Raw genomic sequence first — 13,482 nt, forward strand, 5'->3', positions numbered from 1 at the left:
TAGTCTCCCCAGGCAAGTGGTGAATTCCCCAGCATTGGACACTTTTAAGATTCAGCTGGACAGGGTGCTGGGCCATCTTGTCTAGACTGTGCTTTTGCCAAAAAAGGTTGGACCAGATAATCCTTGAGGTCCGTTCCAACCTGGCATTCTGTGATTGATTCTATGATGCGCTAGCCATAGCAGTTTCCTCTGGCATATAGGAGGTAGAGCAGATTATTTCATAACACTGAAAAGCCATGCAAATACCAGTCTGGAAGAGGTGTGCATGGATCTAACTTTCTAGAATATGAGAGTCTGAAGCAAGCAAGAAATGTATCATCCTTTGTTCATAGCTGGGAAACAGGTGACCCTTGAAGCAAGTTTTTAAAAATTCGTTCATTGCTTTAACTTGATGCTGACATCTATGATGTGCAGTACTACAGATAAAAGTGATGAAATAAGAAAGGTGGGAAACAAGACTCTATGTCACAAGGTTTTTAGAACATAAAGATACTTTTCCCCGCCCCTCCTGAAACCTTGTTGAGTGTTGAATCAAGGAAACAATGAATAGTTTAGAACTCTCAAAAGGGAACAGCCAGGAGTCCCAGCCGTCAAGGTATGTTATCACCCATAGGAAAACAGAGAACACAGTGATATACGAGTGAAGCATGAGTTGTGGCTTTCATTTGAACCGAGTCCCACATGATGTTCTTTTATACCACTAGCACACATCTGGGCAACTGTCTTCACATTATTATTGGCTAACTTTGGAAGCTGGTTAAATCTGCCTGGGATCTACACATCTCCACTTCTATGACAATTGTAGACAGCCAGTCATCTGTACCCTGTGTCTCTTATTTGAGTGTATAATACTAGTAATATTGGTAGGAGGAACGTCATGAAGGCTCACAGAACAATATGGTCAGTCAGGATGAGTTACGATCTTGGAAAAGATTTTTTGTTTTACAGTAGGATGCTAAACTTCAAAGAGTTTTAAGCCAGGAGAGCCAAATATCTTTGAAAGATGTATGGAGTCTATATAGAGTTTCTAGGTAAAAGGGGAAACTGTATTAGGAGAAAAATATACTAGTTTTGCCATCTTAGAAAGGGATATATAGGGGACAAAATTAAGAAACCCACCAAGAAATAAATAATATCTTATGTTTTAGGTCCTGGTATTCCACAGACAGGGATTTCAGAAGGAGCAGGGTGGGGAAAACACACAATCAAGACAGAGCCACCCCGCTCCAAGACTCAGTAATGACTCTTCCAGGCATTTCTGCAGAAGATGCAGGAGATAAGTTAGTTGCTATTTAGCTTTGAGAGGGTGCTAAATCTTAATCAATTCTCATTCCTTATTGGCAACACATCTGCTGGGAACTATTTCTTCTTCAACAATGGCTCAAAAAGGAAGCAGGAGAGAAGTGAGGAAACCGCTTAATTGCAAAACATCAGCACTTCACTCCTCTCACCTTATGACTTCTTGGTAGGAGTGAGAACAGACACTTTCATCAGATGCAGCATCAAAGTTGCAAAACCATAACCAATGTTAAAAAGTAGCCCTAACTGAACGGGAGAAAGAAGAGCAAATCTGAAGCAAGTTTCTATTCAGTATTGATGTTCTTGCTGACTTCACTGAGCTAGAAGCTGCCTCTGAGCAGCAAGATCACTAGCAATGGGTTCATTCATGGCCTGCACGCAAAGGCTGCAGGGATCATCACTTTCGTAGTTCAGGATGACAAGAGGAGCAGAAGCATGAAATTACCTTCAGTAGTTTATTATTTGCTCAGTACTGTCATCCATGGATGAGCAAACTGAACATTGGTCTACATAATGTAAAGAAGAAAGTGAAAGTTGTATCAGAATTACTCAGATGTAAATAACCCAGTGATTCTCTAAGATTTATAATTATTGTAATAGATTCAACAACAATTGTCTCTACTTCCATTGGCGTAACCCAAAATGCCAACCTTGTGACCCAGCAATCAGGTCTCAAAAATGGAAGACGTCTAAAGTCCACACTTTCTCAGAAGGCCCATATCTTGCTACTTGTCCTCAAGACCTAAGAGTTGTACTAGGACACTGAAGACGTAATGGTCATATTGCACTGTCGTAGCCCAACAGGACTCTATGCTCCAGCCAAGACTCCATGAAAGCAGATCCTGTCTGACAGAGGAGAGACGATGCAAGCTGACTGCTCGCATGGATATAGATGTCTCTTACTAGAAGAAGGTTACAAGATGTATTTACTAAGATAGAAATAAATTTTACCTTCCTTTAAAAAAAAAAAAGACGACCATTACAGAGATCTACTTGAAGTTGTGTATCAGTTTCCATAAACTAAATAACTTAATGAGCAAACCTTCTTTAAAAAGAAAATCTAAATGCATTTTTGAAGATTAAAATGCTCATGAGAAGTTTAGAGACTGTTTCAAACACCTCAGTATTTGTTAAATTTATTCTTCGAAAATAATGAGGACACTGAAATGCAAAATAGATGCAAAGGTCTCTAAAATTGTCAGCTTCATATCGCTCCAAAATAACAGGCACATTGATTCCTTAAAAATGTGTTAAATTTAATGTTAAATTTATCCCTGAACCTGTTGAGTTTTCTAATATATGCTCTGATCATAGGCTTGACTATGTCTTGCCACCCATCTTCTTAGAACATTAATTACTTCTGTTTTCTTAAGCACCTAATATGGATGTTCACAGAAAACCTTCTAAAATATTTGCACTTAGAACCGAGGTGATCTGTAGGTTGTAACAAAAGAGAACAACACACATTAATATATATCTATTTATAAATACATGTAAAACGCATGCTCCGGGGCTAGCAACAGGAAAGAAAAAACCCACCCACCTTAGGTGAATCCTGTTACAATCTGAAGGACCACATTAGGTTTTCCCTTCTTCACAATCCCACCTTCATACACAATCCAAACTCCTACAGACCTCAACAAGAAATTTGCATATGCAAGCACACAAGCAAGAGCAACCTTATGATTTAATAACCAGCAGTGAATATAACCTTTAACTTCACAACAAGCAAACAATGGACTAGTTGCACAATAAACGTGTACCAAAGCCTTCCATATTGTATGTAAAAATCATTTTAAAACCTTTCATCTGCAGTCACTGTAAAATCATTTTGGGGGCGGGGCCGAAAATCTCATTACTGAAGAAAACTGGTCTCTAGGTACAGGGTTGGAAAAAAAAAAAAATAAAAATCTGCTTCATTACACAAACCAGCGAAAGGGTGAGGTCATGCCTGTTCCGGGCCCTAGTTCGGGCAACACCACGATTTTTCAGAGATACTATTTAATCGTCTTTCTAACTCATCTGCGGTTACTTTTGATACAGAGAAAAGGAAAAAGGTACAATAGATCCAACCGTGCCCCACCTTCCCCCCTGGCCCCCCCGCCCCGAGCCGGGGACACACGCAGGGACACAGGCCGTCCGGGAGCACCGCCGCCAGTCCGCATCACGGCGCAACAAAACACATCTCCCACCGGCTGAAAGAAAAATGCGCCTAAGAAAAATGCCCAAAATTACAAAATGTCTCCCAAATGTACCTTCTTGGACGAAAAAGAACAAACAAACAAACAAACCAGTCACAATCCCTCCCCCCCCCCCAAAAAAAACCCCAACCAAACACCAAGACATCTAAACGAAGCGTGGTGAAATAAGAACCTTTACATAACCAATGCTTTAAACTAATTGCCACAAAAGCCTTAATTTGTAAATAAAAAGGTCACTGTTTAGTAAGAGACATAACTTAATACAAACCCTCTTATGTCAGTCTCCACCTTCACCATACCAAGGGCAGTTTTCCACCGTACTTTAGACCAAAGTAATCCATCAAGAGCCATCACGAATAGCATTGTAAACTCTTTTAGCCACGACCAGACCATATAGCAGCAACATTATATGCTTCTTTATCTGTTAGAGCTGCATTATAAAGACGGTCACATATTCGGTCCTGGATCCGTTTATTACTCGGTAAAGAAAACCCCCAAACAAAAATGCAGAACCAAAAAAACAAGTCCATCTCAAAAATACCCGAGTTCTTATACTCTTAAATTGAACTTAAATTGCTGTTAAGCTTCGCGTGTATAAAATTTTGAAGCGGAAACAGAACTGACCAGGAATTGTCGATATTAAGGAGACATCGCTGGGTGGGATACACATGAGATCAAAGCTAAGAAAAATACAAGGCTACATTTTGCTCATCAACACAACGAAAACCCTTCACAGCCCCCAATACACGCCAAAAAAAAACCCGGAGCAACGAATATTTTTGGTTAAAATCACAAACTTACCTTCGGAAAAGGCAGTCCTTGCAAAACGGCTGTAACAATATGGACTGCATACTCGCTCTCCTACCACCAGCCACCTCCATGCTGTAAAGGGCTCTCCGAACATCCTTAAAATATTTCGCAAATGCAAAAAGTCAGACTTTTCTTTTTTTTTTTCCTTTTCCCTTCCTCCCCCCGCCCCGGATCGCCGGGTGAGGAAGGAGGCGACTTCCCCGAGGGTCTGCGGGCGATGCCGGCGGGCGGCCAGGAGCCGCGGGGGGGGGGGGGACCCGCCGCCGCCGGGGTCACAACTTTGCCGGGGCCAGCGACGGCTCGATGGGCTCCGCGGGCAGCGGCCCCGCCGCTCCCCACCCCCCCGCCGTTCCCCCCGCCGCCGCTCCCGCTACCGCCGCCTGGAAAAATGCAGTGTGCCATTTTACACCCACCTTGGAAACACACAGGACCAAAGTCTAGCGCTGGTTTTCGGTGACACTGCAAAACTACGCACCCCCCCCCCCCCCCCCCCCCCAATCCCTCCCTTTAATGAGAGCAGCCGCCTCTTGAGAATTAATAAAGCAAGACAGCTGGAGAAAATAATCCCGAGACTTTGCTGTGTCCCCCCCCGCCCCCACCCCTAACCCCGAAGCAAGTTTCTGCCGGTAGCGCATCCCTCCGCCCCCCCCGCGGCACCGGGCGACCCCGCGGCTGGCAGCCCGGCCCCGCCGTGCTCCGGCAGCCCCGCCGCGTCGGAAAAAGCCAGTCATGCCTGAAACAAAATCCATGATTCCTGGAAAGTGGGGAGGCTTGAATCCCAACAAATACTCCATTTACTTACAAATATAAATACCTACCTTTGAAAGAACTAAATTAACACTAAATTCAACAGATACATCCGTTATGGCAGGAATAGTTTTTCCATAAATACTGTTTTAAAAACCCCTCCTTATACTGACTGACAGAATCCTACCATGCTGCCCACAAACAAAATGGCTGTGGCACCGAGTTTTTTGGTTCCTCCCACTGTGCCTCCCCCCGGCCTCCAGGAAGTGGTAGAAATCCAAAATAAAATCCGCACGAAAAGTACAATCCATCGTTTAAAACCGCGTACGGCACCACCAGACATCACGGGGAGTAAAGCAGATGTACCAACGTTGTACTTTCTCGAGGATTTTTATTGTTTTTAAAAGGGCATCAGTCACTGGGAATTTACATCACTGTGTAATTTGAACTTCCTGCTTTACATATTTATAAGGTCTTTCACCTATCTTGGCAGGCTTTCAAATTAAGTGGGTTGGGAAATTCGATGCTGTGGCTCTAGTTTGTGAGCTGAGTCAGGTAGTCCCTGCTGTAGCCCTGCTGAGAAAAGAGGGGCAAATTCTAACACGTTTAGTGCAAGGGAAAATAACCCCCCCCCAACATATTACAGTCTCCTAAGTGAGCGTGTAGGGGCAGAGGAAACACTGGAATGAGGATTCCTAGCGGTAACTGAAATTCAGGCCTCTTCATAAACCCACATTTTGTAATATTTGTGTTTTCGCATCTGTGGTTCACAGCAGTCTGCCTGAATTATGGTTTCTGTGGAAATAATCTTGGATATTCTCTTATTATGACCCTGTATAGTGTTGCAGCCCTTTAACTTTTTTGATATTAACCTTAAAAAGAAAATAAATAGGAAAATATGGCATATTTAAATTAAAGTTGATCATAAAAATGTCAATATGTGGCCCTCTATCTGAGCCACCAATCTTGCCAGGCAATAGCACAGCTTCTCTTGCATGCTGCCTCATGGGCTCTGTAGGGTCTGATTCATTTCCCATGAGGGCCCTTCTACTGCCTTCAGTAGGAGTTACAATGGAGACAGGCTGTCAGACCTGCTGAGCCTGATCCAGCGCTGTATTAAAAGACTTGAATTAATATTCCCATCCACTGCTATTCTAAACCTTTTTCAGACACCCTGAAAAAACAGTGAAATTGGTGATTTTCTTCCTGAACCACCTCACATTTCTAGGTCTTAGATTAAAAAAAAATCTGCAAAGAATTTAGAGCAAATTTTGTCATTATTATTGTTTGTATTATCATGTTATCTAGCAGCCTTAATCCTGGGCTGTGATTACAACGATATACTGTATAGAATTATAGGGCAAAAAGATAATTCCTGCCCTGAAGAGCTCAAAGTGTAAGACAAAAGACAGCAGATGGCTACAGACAGATGAGGGAAACAATGAGACTGTATTGATCAGCTGGGAAGGCACAGTTTGCAACACATCATCAGCCTAACTCTTGTTTCTGTGTATACATCATGGTGAAGAAGACATAAGGTGGGATTTGATCAAGAAAATTAATTGGTTTTGTGGCTGTTGAAAGAAAACTTCTCCAACAAGAAAGACAGCATGGAAGAAAGCATAAAGATGTTTGTTTGAAAAAGCAGCAGACGAACTACAGAAATCTAATCAAATTGGCATTAATTTTTTTATAATGACGGAAAACAGATAAGGGGGGAAGTAGGCCATGAGAGCATTGAAAATACATAGGCAAAGCTTATTTTGATACAGGAGAGGCAATGAAAGGATCCAAAAGGCAGGGTGACATGGAAAAATTGTAAACCAGGCCTGCTAGCAGTTAACAAGTCCTAAAAAAAAGATCTACAGTAGTTCAAATTCCATGGGCCTGAAGAGATGTAGCTGCTGAGATTAATTATTTTTTTAAAATACTCAGCATGCTTTTTATAGGAATAAAATTGTTGTTCCTAACCATTAGTTTGAAGACTACGTGTTGATTATCTGAACTTCCCTCCTAACTTGTATATAGTGAATTCATAAGTACTACTCCTGATGGTAGTGGTTATTATATGAACACCTACTTACTAACCGGTCACCTCAAACTTGTTAATACGAGTAGATAAGCACACAGTAGGGTTGAGACCAAAATGACCATGCGCACTGGGAAGGTTCCTCCTGTCACTTGTTTTTTGAGAAGTCCTCATCTCCCTCCAGTGTCCCGTAGAATAAGTGTTCATCACCATCTGCCCTAAAGTAGCACAGGTCTGACAGAGCCCTCCTCTGAATGGTGGAGGGGGCACAAAGGGCCCTGCGGCTCTGGTTTAAGGCATAGCTACATCCAGGAGAGCAAACCATGCTTTGGAGGAGCGGTATGGTCTGTAGGGGTAATGTCCTGAGAGGGTTATGAGCCTATAGACTGTACCCCTCTCAGGACATTCTTTGTTGTGCTATGTTGCTGTAGGTTTTTAAACTTATTTTATTTCTTCCCCACATTTAGTAGCAGTATTGCAGTCGTAGCAGGTGCGTATTTGCAAATTCTTTGTAATTCTTTTGCATGAAATACCTTAGAAGAGATTGTATTTACTATAGCAACAATGTGACAAGCTCTTAAGTATGTTGTCTAGCCATGATATAACTTGGGGCTAAAGGCTGCTAAGTAAATAACCTCAAATGAGCTAGGCCTTGGTGAATGTCTGCAGAAATGTTATGGTGTAGCAAATGTGAAAGAATTTGACTGGATTTTTTTGTTACAGGCTGAACTAAACTGAACTATCCCAAATTTCCTTCTGATTTAAAGCTCACTAGTTCTGTAGATGAGCTAATGTATGGTAACTGTTTAAGCCAGGGTCATTTTCTCTCACATGTTTGATCTCATCATCAGTTTTAACTGAAAATAGTGTATATCAAGGGCTAAACTTTGAGAATTGAGGCAGCGGTTGAAATGCACACTGTGGCTTTTTTGTATCTGAGTAAGAGTTCCAAGAAAAGCTAAACAATATGTTCTCATGCTTTAAGAACAACCCTCACTTGACTTCATGCCAAATTTCCCCAAACTTCTTATTGCTCGGAGTAACTCCAAAGAGCACCACCATCCATTCTGCACTCTTTTTTTTTTAAAGCTTTGTCCAATGCTTGGTGTGAATGTTCATCTTGAGATTTTACTCAAAAACAGGGAAATAGAATATCTGTATGGGAGCAAAAAAACAAACTAGCTATATTTTAGGATTTAGACTAATGTTAGAAAGTGGCTAAAAACTGCTGGCATTCAAATAACATCTTCTCACTCAAATTAGTGAAACCACTTTTTACATTCTGCTTGCTGTATAATTGCTTTTATTATTCTTTAGCTTTCATTGTCATTAATCTTTATCTTGCCCATAAAGATTTAACTCTGCTGCCATATTTTCCAAGTAGGTCTCTGTCTCTACACTTGTAATAAACAAATTACACTGATCTTCCTTTGACAATCTTTTCTTGATGTCTTTAGGAAGTGAATTATCAGCCCTGTTTAGTCAGTAAATCATTAGGTAGACAGCAATAGCTGAAGGATATCAAAGTGCTTTTGCAACTGGTATGTAAATGATCATTTGTTTTCTTTTCATAAAAGTGACGTTGAATGTTTTTCAGTTGAAAGATCACCAAATGCATAAATATTTTGCATTTTTCTTCAATACATAATGTTCACATAGCTGCATAAATTCTCTTGAAGAATGTAAAAAATGGATTTGCTATAATTTGGAGAATTCATAAATTATAGCATAAGAATGGATCATTGATGCCTGACTGTATTATAAAGGCGGACATAGCCTTCCCCAGCTTAATTCTTGTTTGACCCAGGTCAGATATTTTTAAAAAGCATCCAATCTTGACTGAAAATGTATAGTGATAAAAAAATCCACCAAAATCTTCACTACGTTGTTACAGTGATTACTTGACTCGCTTGAAATTTAACTTTGTTACAGGCTTTGTAACTTATTAAACTTCTTCTTTCCATCTCTCTGTCCAACTTCTGATTTTGTTTGAGTATATAAGACTCATAAAATGTTACTCTTTGTTATGGATGTTATGTGATTGTAGTGCTTCTCCAGTTTATCAGCAGTCTTCATGCTTCACAAGTCATGGCCATCACAAAGAGGTGCAATATGCCAACAACAGTCACACTACTTGCCACATACTAAAGTAAGGTAGCTCCTGATATTTTTTCTGTATATCCTGAAATTTAATTTTCTTTCTTCGTGCAGTGTCATTACAGGTACCCCTGTTCAGGAAACCATCACCATTAATTTCTATATCCTTTGCAGTAACCCCTTTTCGGTCATACCTTCTCACTTTTTCAGCCAATAGGACTCAACATTGCTCTTGGAATTTTGCTTTCATCTGTACACAGATACACAGATTGCTGTACTTGTGCCCACCTTAATAAGCCGATGCAAGTTGCCTTTTACCAATAACCCATTCACCACTATTTTCCTCTCACCCAAACTCCACAGTACTGTGAGCATCAGTAAGGATTTATTTTCTCATTAATCTTGCAGTGTTTTTCTTTGTTTCAGAAACTGAAGTTGCACTGCTAAATTTCTTTCCTTGTGCTGGGACCTCATTTTCAAATACTTTATGATCAGACCAAGTAGATTTAAATTACAGTATTGCCACAGGTTGATATGTCATTCATCCTTTTCACATCAGAAGTCCTGCCAGTGACAGTTCAGATGGTTTTAGGATGATGTCTGGTGGAAAAAGATCCAAGTCAATACAGGTGGAAAAGCAATTTGTTACAAAAATGCATGGGAGTCTTCTGAAAACAAAAAACAGAAATAAACCTCTAAAACATCTGTTGCTGTTGGTTGCCAAGGTATGCCACACATCTCTGAGGATAGCTTTTTTCCCTGTTATTTCTGTTGTGTCCTTATATGCTGGTCTGAAAGTATCTACTCAGATCCGCTGTGCCGATTGGTTAGCTCATACCCTACATCTTTCTATGCATTAACAATCCTCATGAGTTTTGGAAAGTGTCTTCTGTTGAATTGTTGTAGGAATCAAAATGTGCCATCCTTTCAGAATTAAATCTATGTCCATATGACAAGTCCTATATGGTAGTATACTTCTTAAAAGAATACTTTAGCCATACTGTGTTGGCACAGATGTATTTAAAAAAATTCTGGTCTTTTAATTGTCTGTATTTAATTAGTTGAAGCTGGTGAGGAAATACTGGGTGTGATTTCAGAACAAAGTCAGAAAAAAAATCTGAAAAAACAAAAGTTCACTGTGAAACCTTTCTTTTAAATTTGGCAACTGCTTGATTGGGATTGTTCTGCATACTTTCCCTGTTATGTGCTGATATTTGAAAGAGAATCACATCAGCTTTGGTTCAGGACTTGGAATTTCAGGTGAAAGGTTATTTAGTGCTTTTGAATACAAGCACTGGATCCTCATTGTTGTATTAAAATTCATGTTGAATAAATATTCACTGAGATGTCTGCAAGCAGAATTAACTGTTAAAGCACCTTTTTCACTTGCTTGCATTCCTCTTTTATGTCCGCAATGGTTCTTGTGCAAGCATTGTTCCCAGACTGCAAGATACAGCTGTTGTTACTGCTGTTGAATTGTTTACAGTGTGTTGTGCCAAATCACGGGAATATGCAATTGATGCTTCTGCTTTATTAAATACGTTCTCTTGTTTTCTCAGATTTTCATCTTCTGACAACTAAGGGGATCCCTTATGGATTTTACTAGATGAGCTACTATTGGAGACCATTTTCCCACATGATTTATTATACCTAGGAAATTTCAGCAGAAATGCCATGGATTCAGATAAGGTGAATAATGGCTGCAGTCCATGTGTGTTCCACTGACTTGCCTGTTGACTGGCTTATGTGTTCAGCAGATTTTATCTGTTCTTTTCTGAATTCATGTTTGTCATTCACAATAAAGGGCCACTGTTGAAAACATCTCAGAACTGCTTAGAGTCACTCATGGTGTTCACTTTCACTGCTGCTGCAAACAAATGCACCATCTGTATGGCAAAGGCAATGCTGTCACAATTCATTTTTCTTTTTTGAAATGTTCTGATGCTGATGACATACTGAATGGAAGCCAGTTTAGTCAGCGAAAGCCTGACGAGCATAGGAAGAGCATATCATGGGAATTTAAGGAAAGCCTACAGCTGCATACAACTTTGAGGGTATGTATAAGGTCTGATAAGATTGAACCGAAGTCCTTTACAATTCCAGATTCAGCAAGACTATGAACTGCAGTCATAAAAGCTTTAATTTATTGTCTTTGTTTCTTATTAAGTTTGGCCTTTTTATAGATAATACTATTTCAATTTGGGTACCTTTCACTCAGTAACTAGAATCAGGCAGCATAGACTCTGGTCAGCAAGCTCAATGCATTAATTGGTCGGCTCACCTGAAATTCCAGGATGCAAATGATAAGGCATCAATCATTTTAAGATATCAGAATACAGTGGCTGTTTTTTCCTACCATTATTAATTGCTGTTGGAAAGCAAAGTAGTTCATATACATCCTCTGGTTTTATTACATCGTCCATCATATTCTCAAATACGAAATTGCCTATTTGATATATCTGCTCTTTTGCATTGTTATTATCAGCTGTAACATTTCAAACCACTCAGGGACAAATATAATACTTACAACCTATTTTTTACCTAGATTTTCTTAAATTCCTTCCTGCAGCCCTAATTTTGTCGAGATGTGCTTCACAGTCTGGTACAGGGCAAAAAAAAGCCTTTAGTTTTTCCTTACCTACACAGGCCAACTTAAAATAGGTATGTTATCAGTCCACAAATGGAAGAAAGGGGAACTTCACTCTTTATGAATATATTCTTTATTTTCATAGCTGCTTATTTCATCTCAGATTCCTCTTAATTTTTAAAACTAGCATGGAATTTCTTTTGTGATGATAGAACTTTAGCTTTTACTTTATAAATAGCCACTAACGTTTCTCCTGATGCAACTGTCCCTAAAATTATTTAGCTTATAATGGATTCATTTTTGAGAATCAAAATGTATTTTTAAGAATACGTATTGTCTGAAAAAGAGGCTAATTAGTTGCGATTGAATACTACTGAAACTTGGAAGAGCTAGTAGTTCAGTTTGAAAAATTCTGTATTAGTCTCAATCGTTTATAGTTTAAAAGTTATTTGTAGCTGTATTTGCTGCTTTATGACTAGATTTTTTAAGGGGAGCAAATGACAATGCATTGACTGTCAGCAAAGGTGTCTATTCTAGTACATGTTCATTAGGAACTGAAGCTCCTTGTATTAAAACCATTCGTATTTTTGTTATTCAACTCTTAAATTAAAATATTGAAATGTAAAATGTAAGTAGGTCCCCACTGCAGCTGAATTGTTTACAGATGAGACCTGAGCATACACTGAAACACATACCGTGAGAAGGTCATGTAGCTGACTACTTTTGTTTTGGGCAGGCAAAACCTGTAAGAGTCTGCCTGCAGTCTGTCCTTCAGTGACTGAGAGCCTGGCAAGCCCCATTAACTAGGAACCGGGCAGTAATTTAACACTTTCCCCAAGTTAGCGTTAGGCAATAGCTGTCCTTCACCGTTCAACGTACTTCTGGGCTGTCATATACTCCTAAGGTTTTATTTCTGCTCCTTGACAGGTCTGTCTGTTCTAAACTGACATGAGTCAGCAGTGTGCCACTGCAGCAAGAAAGGCAAATCCGACCCTGGGCTGCATCCGCAGGGACATTACTGGCAGAGATAGAGACGTGATCATCCCACTCAGCACTTGTCACACCGCACCTAGAGTACCGTGTCAGTTCTGGTCCCCGCAATTCAAGAAAGACGCAGACAGAGTGGAGAGGGTCCAAAGGACGGCCACAAAGATGATCAAAGAGCTGGAGAACCTGTCCTATGTGGAAAGAGGACTTAGGTATTTTCTCCCTGGAGAAGAAGAGGCTCAGGGGGACCTCATCACAGTATTCCAGTATTTAAAGGGCAGCTACAAAGAGGACGGAAGCTCTCTCTTCACAAGGAGCCACATGGAGAAGACAAGGGGCAATGGGTACAAGTTGCACCAGGAGAGGTTTCATCTTGATATTAAAAAAAAGAAATTTTTTACAGTGAGAACAATCAATCACTGGAACAACCTCCCCAGTGATGTGGTAGAGTCCCCATCACTGGAGGTTTTCAAGATGTGATTGGACAGGGTGCTAGATAATCTCATCTAGGCTCCCTTTCCCACAAAACATTGGGCCACATGATCTTTCGAGGTCCCTTCCAACTTGGGCTATACTGTGATTCTATGACATGCTCCACTGCTGTACGTTATACTAGGGACTCCTCTCCTTCCTGACTTTTGGTCTTGCCATAGGCCACATTCTTATCTTGCTCTTCCGACTAGTTCATCCACTGGTTTTTAATCCTGGATTACCTTTACTGTGAT

General features: G+C 40.2%; 1 protein-coding gene across 2 annotated transcripts in view; it reads right to left on the minus strand.

Moving 5' to 3' along the window:
* Positions 1-5,361, minus strand: part of EPC1 (enhancer of polycomb homolog 1) — a 71,127-nt gene extending 65,766 nt beyond the window's left edge. Inside the window, exons 1-2 of one of the 2 annotated variants that reach the window (XM_068405062.1) lie at positions 5,245-5,361; positions 4,302-4,405 (exon numbers count right to left, since the gene is read on the minus strand). The gene's annotated coding sequence lies outside the window, so the exon portion shown is untranslated. Of the gene's footprint in view, positions 1-4,301; positions 4,406-5,128 lie in introns of both variants that reach the window. The other variant, XM_068405061.1, reaches the window with a different exon arrangement.
* Positions 5,362-13,482: the final 8,121 nt, after the last annotated feature.

This window comes from Nyctibius grandis, chromosome 7, assembly GCF_013368605.1.
Source record: "Nyctibius grandis isolate bNycGra1 chromosome 7, bNycGra1.pri, whole genome shotgun sequence".
Taxonomy (NCBI): domain Eukaryota; kingdom Metazoa; phylum Chordata; class Aves; order Nyctibiiformes; family Nyctibiidae; genus Nyctibius; species Nyctibius grandis.